This window comes from Apium graveolens, chromosome 9 (assembly GCF_009905375.1).
Source record: "Apium graveolens cultivar Ventura chromosome 9, ASM990537v1, whole genome shotgun sequence".
Lineage (NCBI taxonomy): Eukaryota > Viridiplantae > Streptophyta > Magnoliopsida > Apiales > Apiaceae > Apium > Apium graveolens.
In genome coordinates, this window is record NC_133655.1 from 31515088 (window position 1) to 31533290 (window position 18203).

At 33.2% G+C, this 18203-nt stretch overlaps 1 non-coding gene across 1 annotated transcript; it reads left to right on the forward strand.

Moving 5' to 3' along the window:
* The first annotated feature begins 342 nt into the window (after nt 1–342).
* LOC141688530 (small nucleolar RNA R71) lies at nt 343–449 on the forward strand. The gene has a single exon (XR_012561966.1). It is a non-coding gene; the product is annotated as a small nucleolar RNA R71 (small nucleolar RNA).
* The last annotated feature ends 17754 nt before the right edge of the window (nt 450–18203 follow it).

The window sequence follows — 18203 nt, forward strand, 5'->3', positions numbered from 1 at the left end:
GAAATAGCACACTGCTCCGTCTCATGGGTACCAGCACAAAGCTCACATACACTACTGATCTGATTAACTCCATAATTAGCCAAAAAATCCACCTTCATCGATAAGGCCTTAAGCTGAGCAGCTAAAGCAGTAGCTGCATCTACCTCCAGAATTCCTGCTACCTTGCCTTGAGGTAGTCTTTGAGTTGGGTTCTGGTATTCAGTGGCACCCATCAGTTCAATCAATTCATAAGTTTCATGATAGCTTTTAGCTTATAAGGCTCCTCATGATGCTGCATCAAGCATGGGTCTAGAAGTAGCACCCAATCCATTATAAAAGTAGTTAATGATCATCCAGTCATGCATCCCATGGTGAAGACACTTTCTAAGCATCTCCTTGTAGCGATCCCAAGCCTCACATAAAGATTCTCCAGATTTCTGAGCAAATTGAGTAAGTGCATTTCTGATTGCAGCAGTCTTCTCCATAGAAAATAACTTAGTTAAGAATTTTGAGCAAGATCCTCCCATTTGGTGATAGATTCTGGTGGTAGAGAATGTAACCAGAACTTAGCTTTATCCCGCAGAGAGAATGGGAAAAGCCTCAACTTAATATAATCTGCAGAAACTCCATTGAACTTGAAAGTGTCGAAGATCTCAATGAAATCTCTGATGTGTATGTTGGGGTCTTCTGTCGGAGAACCCCCAAACTGAACTGAGTTCTGTATCATCCGAATCGTGCTCGACTTGATCTCAAAGGTGTTAGCCGAGATGGTTGGTGGGACAATGCTAGACTGAATATCATTAATTTTTGGTTGAGAGTAGTCCATCAAAGCTTTTGTATTCGCTTCTGGTTCTCCCATTGCAATAAGAGCTTCTTCTTCAACTTTCTCCTCAACAAGAAATTCTTCAAAAACTTCCTTAGCTACTACAACTTCTTCCTCAGCTTGATCCAGAGTTCTCTTACGAGACCGAGAACGCGTATGCATACACGCTCGCTAGAGTACCTGAAACACGACAAGGAAATAAGTAAGTAACAATGTCCGAGTCAATGAACTTTAATGACCACTGATAAAAAACACATAAACTAAAAATTAACACCGAGTCCCCGATAGCGGTGCCAAAAACTTGTTAGGACGAAAACACGTGCTAATATTCACGCAAGTATACGCGATCGCAAGTAATATAGAATTATTTCTAGTTCGTTCCCACAGAGACTGGTTTAGGTTAATTTCAATCAATGCACTTATGCAACAATGGTATGGTTATCATCCTATGCTAAGACGAATAACAAATTGAGGTTGTTTAGAACTACGATTACTAAGAGATTATACTAAGAACATTAACTAAGAGATTAAAAGGAGTGATTGACTATATGATACAAACATGGGATTCTAACTTTATTACTACTTCATTCAATAGTCTCTTTGTTCTTAACCTTAGCATGCAATTATATTGACACTAATCAGATAACACGAAACTGATAAAAGCCAACTTTCATTGTACGAATACTATACTACCAGGCAACCACAAAAGAGATAGAATAGCCACCAATTATATTGAGACCCTATATGTCTATAGAATTTGACAACATAAAGGTTTAATGCACAAGTTATCTATCATGATTATATAGGGAAAGTAAGATGGTTAAAATTACCTACGAATCATGCATGAATACATGAACCTATGCTAGCATGGCAAGTTCTAAACCCTTATATTCACTTTTGCTTCAATAGGGATTAACACGTTATCTTATAAGTTCGTGACGCTCATAAGACGAATAAGCACAACCAATACTAGGTTATCATACAAATACCAAACACTAAGGTATCAAAACAAATTAACTAAATAAATCCATATGTAAATCCGCTAGAACCCCACGATAACGATTAACCCATAATCAGACTCATCATCAACGTGGGTTCCGATGAAAGCATGGTATGATAAACATAGTCTTTATACTGAATATATAATAAACCAAGTATGTAAAACAAGAGTATAGGTTCAACAAATAAGAAAACTAGCATCCAAGATTACAACTTAGAATAAAGAATCACAAGAATAAACTAGATCCTCTTTGCCTTGGTTGAATTGTGCTATACGGTCTTCTTACGCCTTCTCCTTAAGCTCTGGTATGTCTTGTTATTGAAAAATGATCTTAAGTTAACATTATATAGCAGTCCAATTAATCCAGGAGTCCAAGAAACATAATTGCAGTAGAATCAGGTTTTTATTGTCCCGACACGACGCGACCGCGAGCTTCATCAACGCGGGCGTGATGTCCTTCAGAACTTCGGTTCGGCCGCATGCTGCTACAGCGCGGACGCGCTGACCTTCTGGAGAAACTGAAATTGCCTTCTTTATTTTTCTGGTTTGAGATGGCCTTTACACGAGCAATCTTCTTGACATATTCCTAACACCATTTTAGCATCAAAACAGTGCTAAATCACCTGGATCCCTATTATATGCTGGAAATACAAAAATACATCAAATACACAAATAACTTAAGTACAAAACATCAATTCAAGCCTTTATAGAGCATTCTAAGTGGACAAAATGTCAGTTAACACACATGTATATAAAAATTGAAGCATAAGGATGAATGGTTCAGATAGGATAGTTACCAATGGTATATGATTAGATGCATGACCCTAAAAAAACTCATCAACTCCAATCTACTCCTTTCCAACCTAGTATGCTCTAAAATGATTTCGTTTCCTCCAAATCATATAGCGTATAAGGTAGCTATAATAAAGTTCTCTGAAATTTACTAAACCTTTTATTTGCACACATGTTGAGGATGTTAATAAAAATGTTTGTTACAATGAAAATTTGTAACTGACGACCATTTGGCTACAAACTCCCATGCCAACGAGCTAAATTAAATTTCCAAATTAGACGTTCAATGGATTTTACTTCTTTGAAACACCATGAATAAGTCTCATCCATTATATTATCCACCAATCTTGTAGTAAGAAAATGTTTTCTTGGTAAGATATTCAACTACAGTTTTCAAAGGAAGATGGCAATTTCAGAAGGGACCTTTAATTTCCTAATAATCTTTCAAGTAATTTGCTAAGAGAGACTGAAAGCAAGGGTATACACAGGTCGTGTTATCGGGGTATAAGGCGTTTCGGCGATCCAACCCAATTTAATCATTTTGAACCTAACCCCTAAAAAATATTTTTGTAACCTAACCCTATCTATTATATGTCCATTTTGGTCGGTTTAAACATGTTATTTTTCAATATTTAAAATTTAAAAATTATTTCAAATGTGTGTTGTTTTAATTAAAAACTTAATATATAAATTTTGTATGAAAAACTGGGCAGTGCAAAATAGCACACTGCAGGTATTCACTATAATGTTACAAGAAAACATAAAAGATATGTCACTGGCCGAAGAGTTTAACTAAATGTTGAAATAAAAGAACTAAACTGAGTGTAACTGCATAGTCAGATTAGTTTTACAATATATTGTCTCAACTAAATATACATAAAAGATCAGATCAGCCATCAACATTATATTTGAGTTTGGTGCATAAACTAATTTAAACTAAAAACCCATAACTGAATGTAAAATATAATAGGTACAGGTTTTAAATAAAAGAATGTAAATGTGTCAAAACACTTAGTGATTAAAAATAGTATAAATAAATAAATACTCTATAGAATATATCCGGGTTGGGTTGGGTCACTTAAAAAATATTAAAAACCATACCAAACCCCTTCAAGCCGGGTTAAAATTTTTGTAACCCAAATACATATCGGTTTGTAATGGTTCAGTTCGATTGACTTAAAATATGGACGATTTGGGCCGGCTTAGTCGATTTTGTAAACCCGTGTGCACCCCTAACTAGAAGCATACATTAGTTAAGTGCAATCTTTTGACTTAAACCTTCTTTTTCCGGGGCTCAAGAATAAAAAATCTGATTTATGTTTCAATAAAATAGAATAAATAATTGCTTGCATAGTAAGTAAACTAGCCGAATCTCTCTATCATATATATATAAATAGGGCTACTCTAATGAGACCAAACTTAAAATTAGAATTTGGTACAAGCCTAAAAACAGGCCCAATAAATAAAAGTGCTCCAGCCCGACATATCAAAATTTTAAATTTTAAAACATATATCTAGAAAATACATACAAAACAAATCACTACCACCACTGCATCCATAATTACCATTACTCAATACAAATAACTAAAAACTGATGCACATCACTAAAATTTTAAAACAAATCACTTAAATTTCTCAATATAAATACCTGAAAACTGTTATAAATCACCAAATTTTTAAAGGAAATCACTTAAAATTTTATATAAATCACCAAATTTATTGAGCAAATTACTAAAACATTTCGCCCATACGCACTCTAAATGCATAATATCATTTTTCCCAAAATAGACCACAATCAACCCAACAAAAAAAATCACAATCATCATTGAATCACAACCTTCATATGACCACACTCATATTTTATAATCTCTCGCCTCTCTTTTGGTCTCTCTCTTGTTTACTACTCCTCGACCTCTCTTTTAATTCTTTTTTCGCTCCTCAATCTCGTAATCTTGCTAGCTCGTGCATTTATGATTCATCTTCAACAACGATTTCACCAAATCAATACAAAAAATCATAAAATAGGCGAATCAACAACTCCCCGACCTTCTCTAATTTGAAACATAAATAAGATCGATGATCGAGAACGAATATTCAGTCGACGATGACGAGGGAATGAAAATGAATTGAGAGAGAGAAAGGATGAGAGAGAGCAAGTGTGTTGAGATATGTGTTTATTATTGAAAGAATAGAAAAATATGGTTAAGATTAAGGTAGCTACATAAATGAAATGGATGTGATTAAATCTAAGTTCTAAGTTCAAGTTAGGGTCTCATTTGAACACTTGTCTGTATATGCATATTTTTCCTGAACTTTAGGAGCATGAAAACAAGCCTTTAGAAATTCATTTATTGTACAATGTTCGAAGGTCTAAATTTTGTATAGCCCAGGGAGTTCTTATTGTATTCGACCATTAGGTTGCCAGTGTCTTCTCAAAATAAAATAATTTTGCCATCATAAATTTTCACATTGAAATCAATCTTATTTATTAGATGAGAAATGTTCAAAGAATTTGCTAAGCTTTTAACATATTGTATAACAATAAGACCGAAAATAAATATGACATAAATTTTAATATATAAATTATTTTTTATAACATACTACTCTATATATGGCCATATATATATTTTTGAATACTATTTACAATTTTACTCTTAAAAGATTATCTTTATTTAATTAGGAAAATTATTAATTTTTTCAATTATTTTAAAATCAAATATCGTATCTACAGGTTTCCATATTTTTAATATTTTAATCATGTATGAAAGATCATATAAATTTTATTATTTCATCCGGGATTCAAATGATTGCTCAAACAACATGTTACAATGTTAATACACTGCCTTTGATATTATAAATTAAAATTGATGATTTTTATTAATCAAAAGTATTAAATTGATATAAGATATACGAAACACGTGGCGCGCCTTTATTGGCCAAAATCTTTTTACACAGATCACTCTTTCACCAAATTTGATATATTCTTAAATGTACATATCATGCGGTCAATATAATTGATCCGCGTGAAAATAACAAATGGTCGTCTGATCAACAATCAATCCTGTCCGTCATTTTGCACATTACTCCTATATATATAGCCTCATTTGCGATTAATGTATCAACACAGACATGCTCTCTCTCTCACACACACACACATACACACATACATGCTTTCTCTCTCTCTCTCACACACACAAACATATTTCTCATTCATTCATATTCTTAGCCACTTATATTCCTTTTATTTTTTATCAGCAAATTTATCGTCTCTTCGGACCAAGTTCATCATTAATTGCTCGAACCTTCCTTTCTCAAACAACATGTTACTTATTATTATGAACACTTTTGACCATCCAATCTCCAGTAGAAGAAAGAAGGATTGTTCATGTTACATCAAAACATTTGTGATTGATGGTTTTTCTATTTTTAATATCCATGTAAATTCTATTTATAATTTATTTATTATAAATATAGATGTTGTATACATGTGTTTTATTACAATTTTCTATTTGAACCCGTGAAACTCAAAGATTGGTAATTTATTTAAAACTACCTTACTTAAAACTCTTCACGATGATGTAAAGACTTAATCCAAGTAGTTCTTTTAATTTATTTGTGCATGGATCTTTAATTCTCCATATTTTAATCCAATTTTTTGGTGCCCTCATTATTGCCTAATCATGCTAATATTCGGTATTTTTATTTCAGTGACTACGACGAAAAGCATACCTTGGAAGGAAACCATTTGATCTGATTATGACCGCAGACCATATGCAAGGTATACAGGATTTTCAAATTTGAAGGCAAATAATTGAAGAATTTATTTGCCAATAATTTGTTACTCACTTTGATCGGAATATACTCAAACACGAATCCAACTTTTCCTTCAACTTCCGTAACCATATCAATCGTAACCACACCTCTCGCCATATCCTCAATTAATAAAATTACATCCTCCAAAACCTCAATTCCATCAAACCTCAACATCGCATTCCTACAAAAAATGCCTTTCGCCTTAACCTTACTCCCTCCACCTCCACAAACCCTAACTTACTCCCTCTATACACAATCTACGCCTTCACCAACCTATAAACCAAATCATACACATCCTTATTCAACACTCTCACTTTCAAATTTATTAGCCGCAATTCATTCAATGTCATTTATATAAAGACATCTCTTTTTTGGCTAGATGGGAACATGTTGAATGTTAATGCAGTCTACAAAGTTATTTATATAAAGACGAGTGCCCAAGTAAATTTGTTATTCCTTCTCACTATGTCAAAACCAAGAAGTTGTTATTAATATTGCGCAATAAGTGAATAACTAGAAATGTTCGCTTTTATATAGTATTATGATCAAGTTACATGGTTCTTACCATATGTTTGATGACTAGTAGTATTTGTAGGAGCAGAAATAGGCCCGTCACTCGCATTAATGTCACTATCATGACCAATGTGATGTTGTGTAATTGGGAAAGCACCGTTGTTTCTATTTTCCCTCCACCACAATGAGTACTGGTATATATCTTTGACATCAATGAAGAATAATTGAGCTCCCTTCATAAGTCCCGTAAACTCTGATATGGTATAATATGATATTACCGCTCTCAATAAGTTGAGTTTTAATAATTAGGAAGGATTGTTAACTTATAGTTTGATAAATGTATATAACATACATAAATAAGTGTAATATTCATATTATTGGTATTCAGGATGAATCGAGATTTTCGTGTTTGATTGGTTGTTTGACTGAGATCAACTTTTGATCTAGCAGTATCGAGCATGCTCTATGTATGAGAGACCTGGCTTTGAAGACGAATGCAAGGAAAGCGTGTGATTACAAAAATCATTGTTTTTGTGTGTTGTAGGTGATTAAATTAACATAGGTGACTATACTATAAATAACACTAAGCACGTTCCTTTCAAACCATAAAAGGAATGTCACGACATTTATCGCATTAAGTGAATTTCATTTGTGACAAAGCTGATGAATCAGTTCTTTTAACAGGGTGATGTCAATGTTGTTCTTCATGTATGATATCTTTTTTAAGAGGGATGCAAGGAAGAAAATATGTTTGGATATCTAATTTTCTTTTGTTTTTATTATTTATTTGTCTTTGTAATGAAAGTTAAATGTATTGAAAAACTCCAAAAGGAATATATGAATTCAAAATTTAGATTACCTTTTTATTATATTTAATTCATTTATACATTTATGTGATATCAATGAGTAGATATAGACTAGATATTATTAAGAAATAACATCTATAAACAATATTTGAATGAAATATTGCATTATTGTCTATATAGAAGTATAACATGATTTGAATGAAAAAAATATCTTTTTAGTCCTTCCGAACTTCAAAGAAATAATGTCTATTACAATTTTACAAATATTAGTATGTCGACGGTCTTTTCGGGATACTCGTGCTCGTCAAAATTCATGGGGGTGAAATTCCTTTCTTTTTATCTTTCAAATAAGAAATATACACATTATATGATCTATCTTTCTACCCTTAAGAGCTTTGATTATCTTACTCGCTTTATTTTATTCTACATTATAACAAACTTATTTTAGTTATTGAATTTATTTCCCCTCATTTGTAATACCATATATCTAATCTTTCCATCATTTTAAATAAAGACCATAGATCTTTGTCGCAAACTTATCCGAGAACCCCATAAATACACAAAATAATATGTGGAGAACTGCTCACAACTTCTCCATTCTCCTACTCACACCTCACATCGATCTGTTCTATAGCCAGATAAATAAACTTGTCATTACCAACCATTGTATTCTTAAGATAATTTATTTAATTTTTCTTCATGTGATTCCTTGAAATTAATAAAAGTGTTAGGAATATGTCATAGGCTTGATGATAAGTTTACCAACATACCTTAGTAGATTTAATTTAGTGTTTTTGTAGCTCTCAATGGATGATTTACTTTAACATCTGTTGAGAGAGTAGCTTATGTCTTAATAAGTTTGGTAACACATTCCTGCATATTACAATACCTTAGATATCTAGAAGTTGTAGGATATTCTAATTCATGTTGACTACTAGATTGATATGCAAAATAGGGTGGCCAATTATATATTAGATTCCTTGTAATTTTGCATAAGTAAAATGGAGTTAACTGCTATATAAGACTTTCAACGGATGATTCTATAAGGGTTCAACGAATGATCCAAGCCACATTCAACGAATGATCTAATGAAGTTTCAACGGATAATCCAACGCAGTTTCAACGGATGATCCAATGAAGATTCAACGGATGTTCTAATTCAAATTGCAGTTGATAGTTATTGACAGGCACATGGGTTGATTATATGCAAATGGAATGTGGCAGCCTATTTACAGGTTTTAGAGAACAAAGAAACATTTTCATTTCCATGCTTACTTGAAAAAAATCAAAGATACTGGTTGGAGAAATGAAGAAGCATGTGATTAGACAAAGACATATTTTGTTTTATTAGTTTGTCTTATTCACTTGTATCTTGGTAATATATAAACCAAGAGTAGCTAGTAGTAAATTAAGCGCTTGAATTAGAGAGATTGAAAAAGCTGTACTCGAGGATTTTTTTTGTTCTTATAATTCTACTTGTAAGCAGTTGTGTGCAAAACTTGCATCACAAAGTTCTCAATCTTATATATATCTCTTATGGAAAAGTTCAATCCACCAGAAAGTTTTTAAATACTTGTGTTTAATTACTTTGTGTTTGATTACATCAATATTTTCATTCCGCACTTTTGCTTAATCAAACACTGCTATATATTTTTGAGATATAATAGTTCTTAAAATCGAAAAAGGACCAGAATTACATTCAACCCCCCTTCTTTAATTCTTTGTTATATTGTTTGGGAATAACAATTGGTATCAGAGCAAGCTCTTGACGTACAAAGAGTTTAAAGATCACAACAACTAACAAGATGAGCAGAAAAGATGTTGGAGTTAAAATTCCAAATCTGGACAAAGACAACTATTACCATTGAAAGGTGAAAATGCACCTACATCTTCACTCTCAAGATGAAAGGTATGTTGATTGCATTGAGAAAGGCCCTCATGTTCTTGTAAGAGCTGCTACAGATACTAAAAGTGCTATAGGCAATGAGCAAAGTGTCCCAAAGCCACAAGACAAATGGACAGATGAAGACATTGAGCAAGTACATAAAGACAAGAAGGCTATGAATATTTTGTTCAATGGTCTTGATGAATATATGTTTGATAATGTAATAAACTGCAAGACTGTGATGGAACTGAGAAAGTGAGAGAAAACAAGATGCAACTTCTAATCCAGTAATATGAGCATTTTCATTGTGAAGACAATGAATCTTTAAGTGACATATTTAATAGGTTTCAAAAACTGTTAAATGCACTGAAGCTGCATGGAAGGGTCTATTATAAAAAAGATTCAAACCTGAAGTTCCTTAGATCTCTACCAAAGGAATGGAAGCCTATGACTGTCTCTCTCAGAGACTCACCATATTACAAGGAGTTTACCTTGGAGAGACTGTATGGGATTCTAAAGACTTATGAACTTGAGTTAGAACAAGATGAGCAAATAGAGAAAGGAAAGAAGAAGGGATGATCTATAGCACTGGTAGCTAAGCATGAGAGAGGGAAAAAGATGAAGGTTGAAGTTGTGGAATCTGCACCAAACTTCAGGGTTTATGAAGGCAAAGGAAAAGGGCTAGTAGCCGAACTTGAAGATCATCTTAGTCAAGATGAAATGGAAGATATAGATGAACATCTAGCTTTCCTGTCAAGAAGATTTGCCAAGCTCAAATTCAAGAAGAATTTTAGAGCAGCCAAGCCAAATAGAAACATGGTGGATAAATCCAAATTCAAGTGTTTCAAATGTGGCTTGAGTGGTCAGTTTGAAAATGAATGCAAAAAGCCTAATTCTGAGAAGAAGAAGTTTGAGCCTGTTGATTATAAAAAGAAGTATTTTGAAGTGCTCAAACAAAAGGAAAGAGTTTTTTTGACTCAGGAAAATGACTGGGAAATAGATGGGGAAGATGATGATGAGGAACCATGCTATGTCAACCTAGCCCTAATGGCAAAATCAGATAAAGCAGAGGTCAGTTTTTCAAGAAATCATGTAATCACCACTAACCTAGCACATCTTTCCAAAGCTAAGTGTAATAAAGCTATAAATGACATGTCAACTGAATTGTATAATTTGCATATTACACTTAAGTCACTCACCAAGGAAAAAAACAGAATTAAAGATAATAATATGTTTTTGAGTGAGAGAAATGATGTTTTAGAAATTCAATTTATTGAGTTTGAAAAATTGAAAATAGAGTGTAAAATTGCTAAGGAAGAATTGACTGAATCCTTAGTGAAGTAGGAGATTTTAAGAAAGCATCTTGAATGAGAACATGAAGTAATTAAGGCTTGGTAATCATATAGGGATGTCCATGCTCAAATGACTAAAGTTCAAGGTATAGAGTCTTTCTATGAAGAAGCCTAGATAAAGAGCAAGGAGAAACTGAATCCTAACTTGGAAGAAGGACTTTCAACGGATGTAGATTCGAATGATAATGAAGATTATCCGTCGAATGATCAAAAGAATTATCCGTCGAAGGACAAAGAACCACATCAGTCGAGTGAAAGGAAACCAGTTAGAAAAGTCAAGCTAGCTAAGTTATATGAGAAATATGAATCAATTTCCAAGAACTTTGTTCCAGGAGAAACAAGTCAAGTGAAAGAAAACAAGAGAGTCAATATGGGGCACCTATGAATGAATGAGTTGAATGACAGATTGGAGAAGATTGAGGTTAAAGCAGAATCTAAAAGGAAAAACAATAGGAATGGGAAAGTAGGAATTAACAAACATAACAACTACACACCTGATATATATGCACCTAGAAAAATCTGTGTGAAATATGGTAGGTTTAATCATTTGTCTGTTAATTGCAAACTTGCTATGTCTGCACCCATGTCTACACCTCTATCATTTCCCAACATGCCCACAATGCCTGTGAATGCTATGCCTGCACATAATTTGAATGCATAATTTTCTAAAATGCCATTTGCACAAAATCCTTACTATGCTGCATTTAGTATGCCTCAAATTCCATTTAGCATGCCTTACTGGAATAACATGTTTGCACAGAATATGCCTTTCCATGTTAACCAGCCCGCATGATAATTCTGTTATGATGAATGGTTTTCAAAGATCTACTCAAATGACCAAGGTTGAATCTCAATCACCTAAGTCAAATGAGGAAAACCCTAAAAACCTAAGAAAAAGGCTAACAAGGAAGGACCCAAGGAAACTTGGGTACCAAAATTAACTTGATTTGATTTTATTGTGTGTAGGGAAATAGAAAGAATCTTTGGTATTTGGATAGTGGGTGCTTAAGGCACTTGATTGGAGATTCTACCCTGCTCACTGAGTTCAAGGAGAGAGCTGGCCCAAGTATTACTTTTGGAGATGACGGCAAAGGATATACTGTGGGATATGGCTTTATTTCAAAAGACAATGTCATCATTGAAGAAGTTGCTCTAGTGGATGGACTCAAACATAATCTTTTGAGTATTAGCCAGCTTTGTGATAAGGGCAACTTAGTAACATTCAATTCTGAAGCATGTGTTGTGACCAACAAGAAAAGCAACAAAGTGGTTCTCACTGGAGTGAGAAAAGGAAATGTGTATCTAGCTGACTTCACCTCATCAAATGCAGATTCTATCACTTATCTTTTCAGCAAGGCAAGTTAAGATGAAAGTTGGTTATGGCACAAGAAGCTGTCCTATCTGAACTTCACGACTATGAATGAATAAATCAGGAAAGTTTTGGTAAGAGGCATTCCTCAAGTGGAATTCTCAAAGGATGGATTGTGTGATGTCTGCTAGAAAGAAAAGTAAATCAAGGCATCATTCAAAAAGAAGCTTGAATCAACAATTGAAGAACCCTTATAATTATTGCACATGGATTTATTTGGACCAATCAATGTGTCGTCTATCTCAAAAAAAGATATTGCCTAGTAATTGTGGATGATTTCTCAAAGTTCTCTTGGACATATTTTCTCAAATCTAAAAATGAAGCTAGTGAAATCATCATAAATCAAATAAGGCAAGTCAACAATCATCCTGATCTTAAAGTTAGAAGAATCAGGAGTGACAATGGAACTGAGTTCAAGAATTATGTGATGAGATTATTTTGTGAATAAAATGGGATCATGCATGAGTTTTCAGTATCAAGAACTCCACAACAAAATGGAGTGGTGGAAGAAAGAATAGATCTCTTATTGAAGTTGCAAGGACAATGCTGGAAGAATCAAAGTTACCTACATATTTTTGGGTAGAAGCTGTAAATCTTGCATGTTACACTCAGAATATTTCTTTGGTCAATCAAGCAAAATGCATGATTCCCTACCAATTGTTTAAGAACAGGAAACCAATATTAAAATTTCTTCATGTCTTTGGCTGCAAATGTTATCTTCTAAAGAATTAAATTGAGCAACATGGAAAGTTTGATGCCAAAGCAGATAAAGTATTTTTGTTGGGTATGCAGTTGGAAAAGCATACAGAGTCTACAATCTTAGAACCAACATTGTTATAGAATTTGCACATGTTGTGTTTGATGATAAGAAGATTGAAGGAGTGCAAGATAAATGTTTCCATGATAGCCTCAAATTTGACAATGTTGAGATAACTTGTGATGATAGTGATGATGAAAGTGATCAAGAAATAATATCTACGGATCATGCAGAAAAATCTACAATAAATGAAGCACATAATTCAACATCCGTCGAGAAACAAAGTGCATCATCCATCGAGAGACAATCTACATCATCCGTCGAGAGGCAAAGATCAACATCCGTTGAGCCATCAATAGCAGTTGAAAGTTAATACAGATCACACTCAGAAAGTACCCCTACTTTAAGTCAAAGATTGTTATTCCCTAATAATAGAATAAGAATTACAGAAGGGGGGTTGAATGTAATTCTGACTCCTTTTTAAGATTCTAAAAATGTTCTAATTTAATATATATATATATCAGTGTTTGATTTGCAGTAAGGCGGAATGAAAGAACAATAGAAATCAAAGCACTAAGTAATAAAACACAAGCTTTAAAACTTTCTGGTAGATTTAAAAGTATCCACCAGATATATATATATATATATATATCCGATTGAGAACTCTGTGAATCTTTGAATAGCTCACAGCCGCTTTACAAGTTGAACAAATAAAACTACAGAGAAATTCTTACAGAATCTTGATATATTTCTCTGAAAATAAGCTTGCTTAGTTGATGGTTCTACTTGCTACACTTGATTTATATATCACCAAGTTACATGACAGTAAGACAAGATAATAAAACAAAAATATATCTAGTCTAACTCCATGCTGTTTCACTACTCTATTCCAGTATCTTTAAAAATCTTCATATTTGCATGGAAATAGTAATGCTTCTTTGTTCTCAAAATCCTGCTTAACAGGCTGCCATAATCCTTTTGTGAACACCCTACGCATGTGACTGTGTTATCACTATCAACAACTATTTTGAATATGATCATCCGTCGGGACTATGTTGGTCATCCGTCGGGAGTCGAGCTGATTATCTGTTGGGTACTTTGTTGATCATCCGTCAGAAGCCTTTGTAGATTATCCATTGGGAGTCTTTCTGCCACTTGAATCTATTTAATTTATACAGAATTACAAGACATCTTATATTTACAATTAGCCAACCTATTCTGTACATCAATCTAGTAGTCACAATGATTTACAGAATCCTACAGCATCTACTAAAATAAAACATGTTGTTTGCAGAAATGTGCTACAATACTTATTGTTATATAAGCTACACTCTCGATGGATGTTCAGTTGTCATCCGTCGGGACTATAAAGTTCATCCGTCGGGACTATAATAGAATATCCGTCGGGACTATAATAGAACATCCGTCGGGAGCTACAAAATTCACTACGTTAAATCTACTAAGGTGTTTTATTTAACTTATCATCAAGTTCACAACATATTCCTAACAATCTCCCCCAATTTATGTCTACTGGGATTGTAACCATAAATTAAGAGAAACTTGATGATAACAAAACACCCCAAATATACAGATTGAGATATAGTAGATAGAACTGATAAGTGCTACAATATTTATAGAAAATTGAACAAAGTAAAAGTGTAAAAAGAGTTATCACAATCATTATCAAGGTGCTCCTCTAGTCTGAGCAGATGATTTCTATTTCCTTGATTGTCTGGATTTCTTCCCAAGCTTCCTGTTGTTTTCCTCTATTTGATTTTGGAGCTGCCTGTGGAATTCAAGTTCTTTGGCATCTGATAGATCCAGCCTTTCTTGCATTTCCAATAGAGGCTCATTGCTAGAGATACTCAATTGGTCATCCAGTCTGAAGAATCTTTTAACACCCTTATTATCCATGAATTCCATCAGCCAATAAGGCCTCAAATATACTCTATTTCCTGTGAAAGGAATTGATAGAGTTTTTAGGAGTGCATCTTTGTCTTTATTGCTCCTTAGATCTTTTATCTTCTTTAGGACCAATTTCCTTGCAGTTACATTAAAACCAAAGTTTTTCTTGAAGGATGAGAAGACCTTTATCAGTACAGATTGGCTTTCTTGAAGAATTCTGTGAAGAGGCCATGTGATCTCTTTCCCTCCCTTGTACTTAAACACTAATCTTTCATGAAGATGTATGTGAGCATCAATCCATCTTACTTCTTCTAATTCATCCAAGTAGAGGTTTATATCTGAAAACTCCTTGATGTCACAGATATATAAAAGATCTCCCTTGTTGACTGTAGTTGAGATTTGGTTAGCGTCTTGGTTCTGAGAGTCACAGGCTTGACTTTCTTAATTACTCTAGTCTTTTTTTTCTTTGGCTTATTGAAGATAGGTAAATTAATGTAATAACTCGAATTTTTGAGACCTTGTAAAACGTTTAATGAATAGTAACCCTGACGGATGGAGAAAACTTTTTAGCCCACACTATGTAGTGCATGAGAAAATGAGTTTCGGAGTTGATATTATGATTATACGTACCAAATGAGTGTATGTAAACGCTATTAGTTTTCGAAGAAAACGAACTTTGAAAAATGACCATATTTACGAATCATTGAGGATTACGGGAATCACAATATAATTATGAATTTAAAACCCCATGGATTTATATCCAAGTATGATAATTTAAAACATAAGGAATAAATACGAGAGAAATTACGTCGCGAACCATTTACGAGGAAGTATTACGAAAACGTTTAAGCGACCGAGCGAACGCGTAAATGATTAAATAAACGTAACGCACTAACTAACCATGGTAGAAAAGTAACCATGGTTACTTTATCAAATAGTGAGCTAAGGTGTAGGATGATCAACCAAGGCTATCAAATAGTAAGCTAAAGAGCTAAACAAGTGGTTTAGCTTGTAATCTACCAATGCTAGCTAGATTTGTCTCCAAGATTGTCAACAAAGATCAAATCCTAGGATAGATACTAAGAAATAACAATCAAATAAAAAGATATAACAAGCCTCATTTCGAAGAAGCAACCAAGGAAGCATCACAAAAACTCTCTCTTTCTCTCCCAACCATTCCATTCGGCTATTTCATCAAAAACCAAGAAATCAAAATCAAAACTTCAAGCTCTAGCCATGGATAAATCCTTCCATTAATTCTCAAGCTTCCTACCAAAAAAACTAAGGTAAGATAAATCTTTGATCTCTTTTTATCAAGGTTTGATGGGTGAAATAAAATTAAGAAATTTGATAATGAATAGTATGAATAGTAACTCTTCTTTGGTTTCTTGATTTTAATGGTTGTTTTAAGTTCCAAAAACTATACTAAGCACTCCAAAGACTTCACCATCATCAATAACACATCTCAAGCTCTCAAGAAAGGTATAAATCTTTGAACCTACCTTATTTAAGATTTAAGTTCAAGATCCTTTTAGTATATAGTTGTAAACCTAGTTTTGGTGGGAGTATTATTGTAATCTTGATGTTTAGCTAAGTAGGTTTAAGGTTGATTGTTGTTGCCTCAAGAACATGATGTTTTTGAGAGGAGTTAGTGTGATGATGATGATATGTTTATTATTGGTGGTAGTATAAAGATTTAAGGCAGAAATGAAACTCCGATCGTAACCGTAATCTCGTTAAACCGAACAAAACATAACTTCAAGTTTCTGCAGAAAGTCCCGAAAATGTAAACTGTAGTTTCTTGAAAAATAATCCTTTATTATGATAGACAATGTTATAAGGATCGTTCGGACACTTGAATCTCTTGATTCCGATTTACGGATAAAAATTTATGGCCGTTTTACTAAAGGTTATTTACGCGACAAAAACTGATACGAATTACGAACTTTGAAAATATAAATGATTGACTTAAGAATGTTCATAAATCATGAAATTTTTACAGAGGGTATTATATTGAGTTTCCTAACTGCCATAAAAATTTTGAAGTGAAATTAATGATTTTTCAATTTTATAAAAATGTCCGAGCCGAGACCGCGCGATTATAAACCGTAGAATCCATAAGCGGAGCCGACGACGAAAATAAAAATGAACTTAAGATACTTTGAAAAAGGAAGCTACCATGATGTGAATAAGGACTTAAAGGAATAAAAAGGGTAATATAAGTTGAGAGGGTGCATAATAATTAGCGCATGAGTGCGGGTAGCCGTAAATTAGAACGGGACCTAACGAAACGAATTGTGTTTATGATTATAGATTTCCGAGCGAAACCTAGAGCATCCTCCACCTCGAGATACCCAGGCAAGTTTATGAACCCAACTCCATTTACTGTTGTGTTGTGAAAGGATTTTTTTATTATTATTGCATAAATACGATGCTTGCCATGATACGTAGTAATTGAACTTTTCGCATAATATAGCGATGTTGTACGATAAGTAAGTATCGTAGAATGTTTAATTCCGCTTTATGCATGACATATAAGTATAAGACCGTGAGTCGGTCAGGATTTTAAGATAAAAACCCGATGATCATCCCGGTGATATTATAGGACGATTAAAAGTCCATAGTAGTACGGTTAAAAAGGACTCAACGTCCACTTACAAAATACTAAACACCTCAAACTTTTATTAAAATGATTTCTAAAGATCATATTCCCTCAACTATACTTTATCATTCGAATAATAAATATCTATTTACTATTAATTTATTAGGGGAGAAGTATTCTCCAGTGAATATTTATTTCAGACTCGATTAAATATTAAAGATTATTAAATTACTTAAACATAAATTAGTTGAGAAATATTATTTCAAATATTCTTTTAAAAGTATAATTATTCAAGGTTTAATTATTCAATGATTAATAATTGATTATTAAGCATTAGTTATTTAATGGTTTAATTATGATTTAAAAATCATAGAACCTGATTCAAAATACTTTCTGATTTTTGGAAAATCATTCGAATAATTTCAGATCGTCGGAGAATATTATCTCGACTTATTTTAAATATTTGGATTATAGTTTCAAAAGAAACTCCCCCTTATATAACAAATATGTTGACAACGGTCAACTCACATCCCTAGTACTTCCTCCGAAAATTCTCGAAGTACATATAAGTACGTACAAATCAAAGTGTACCTATCAACAAGCAGTA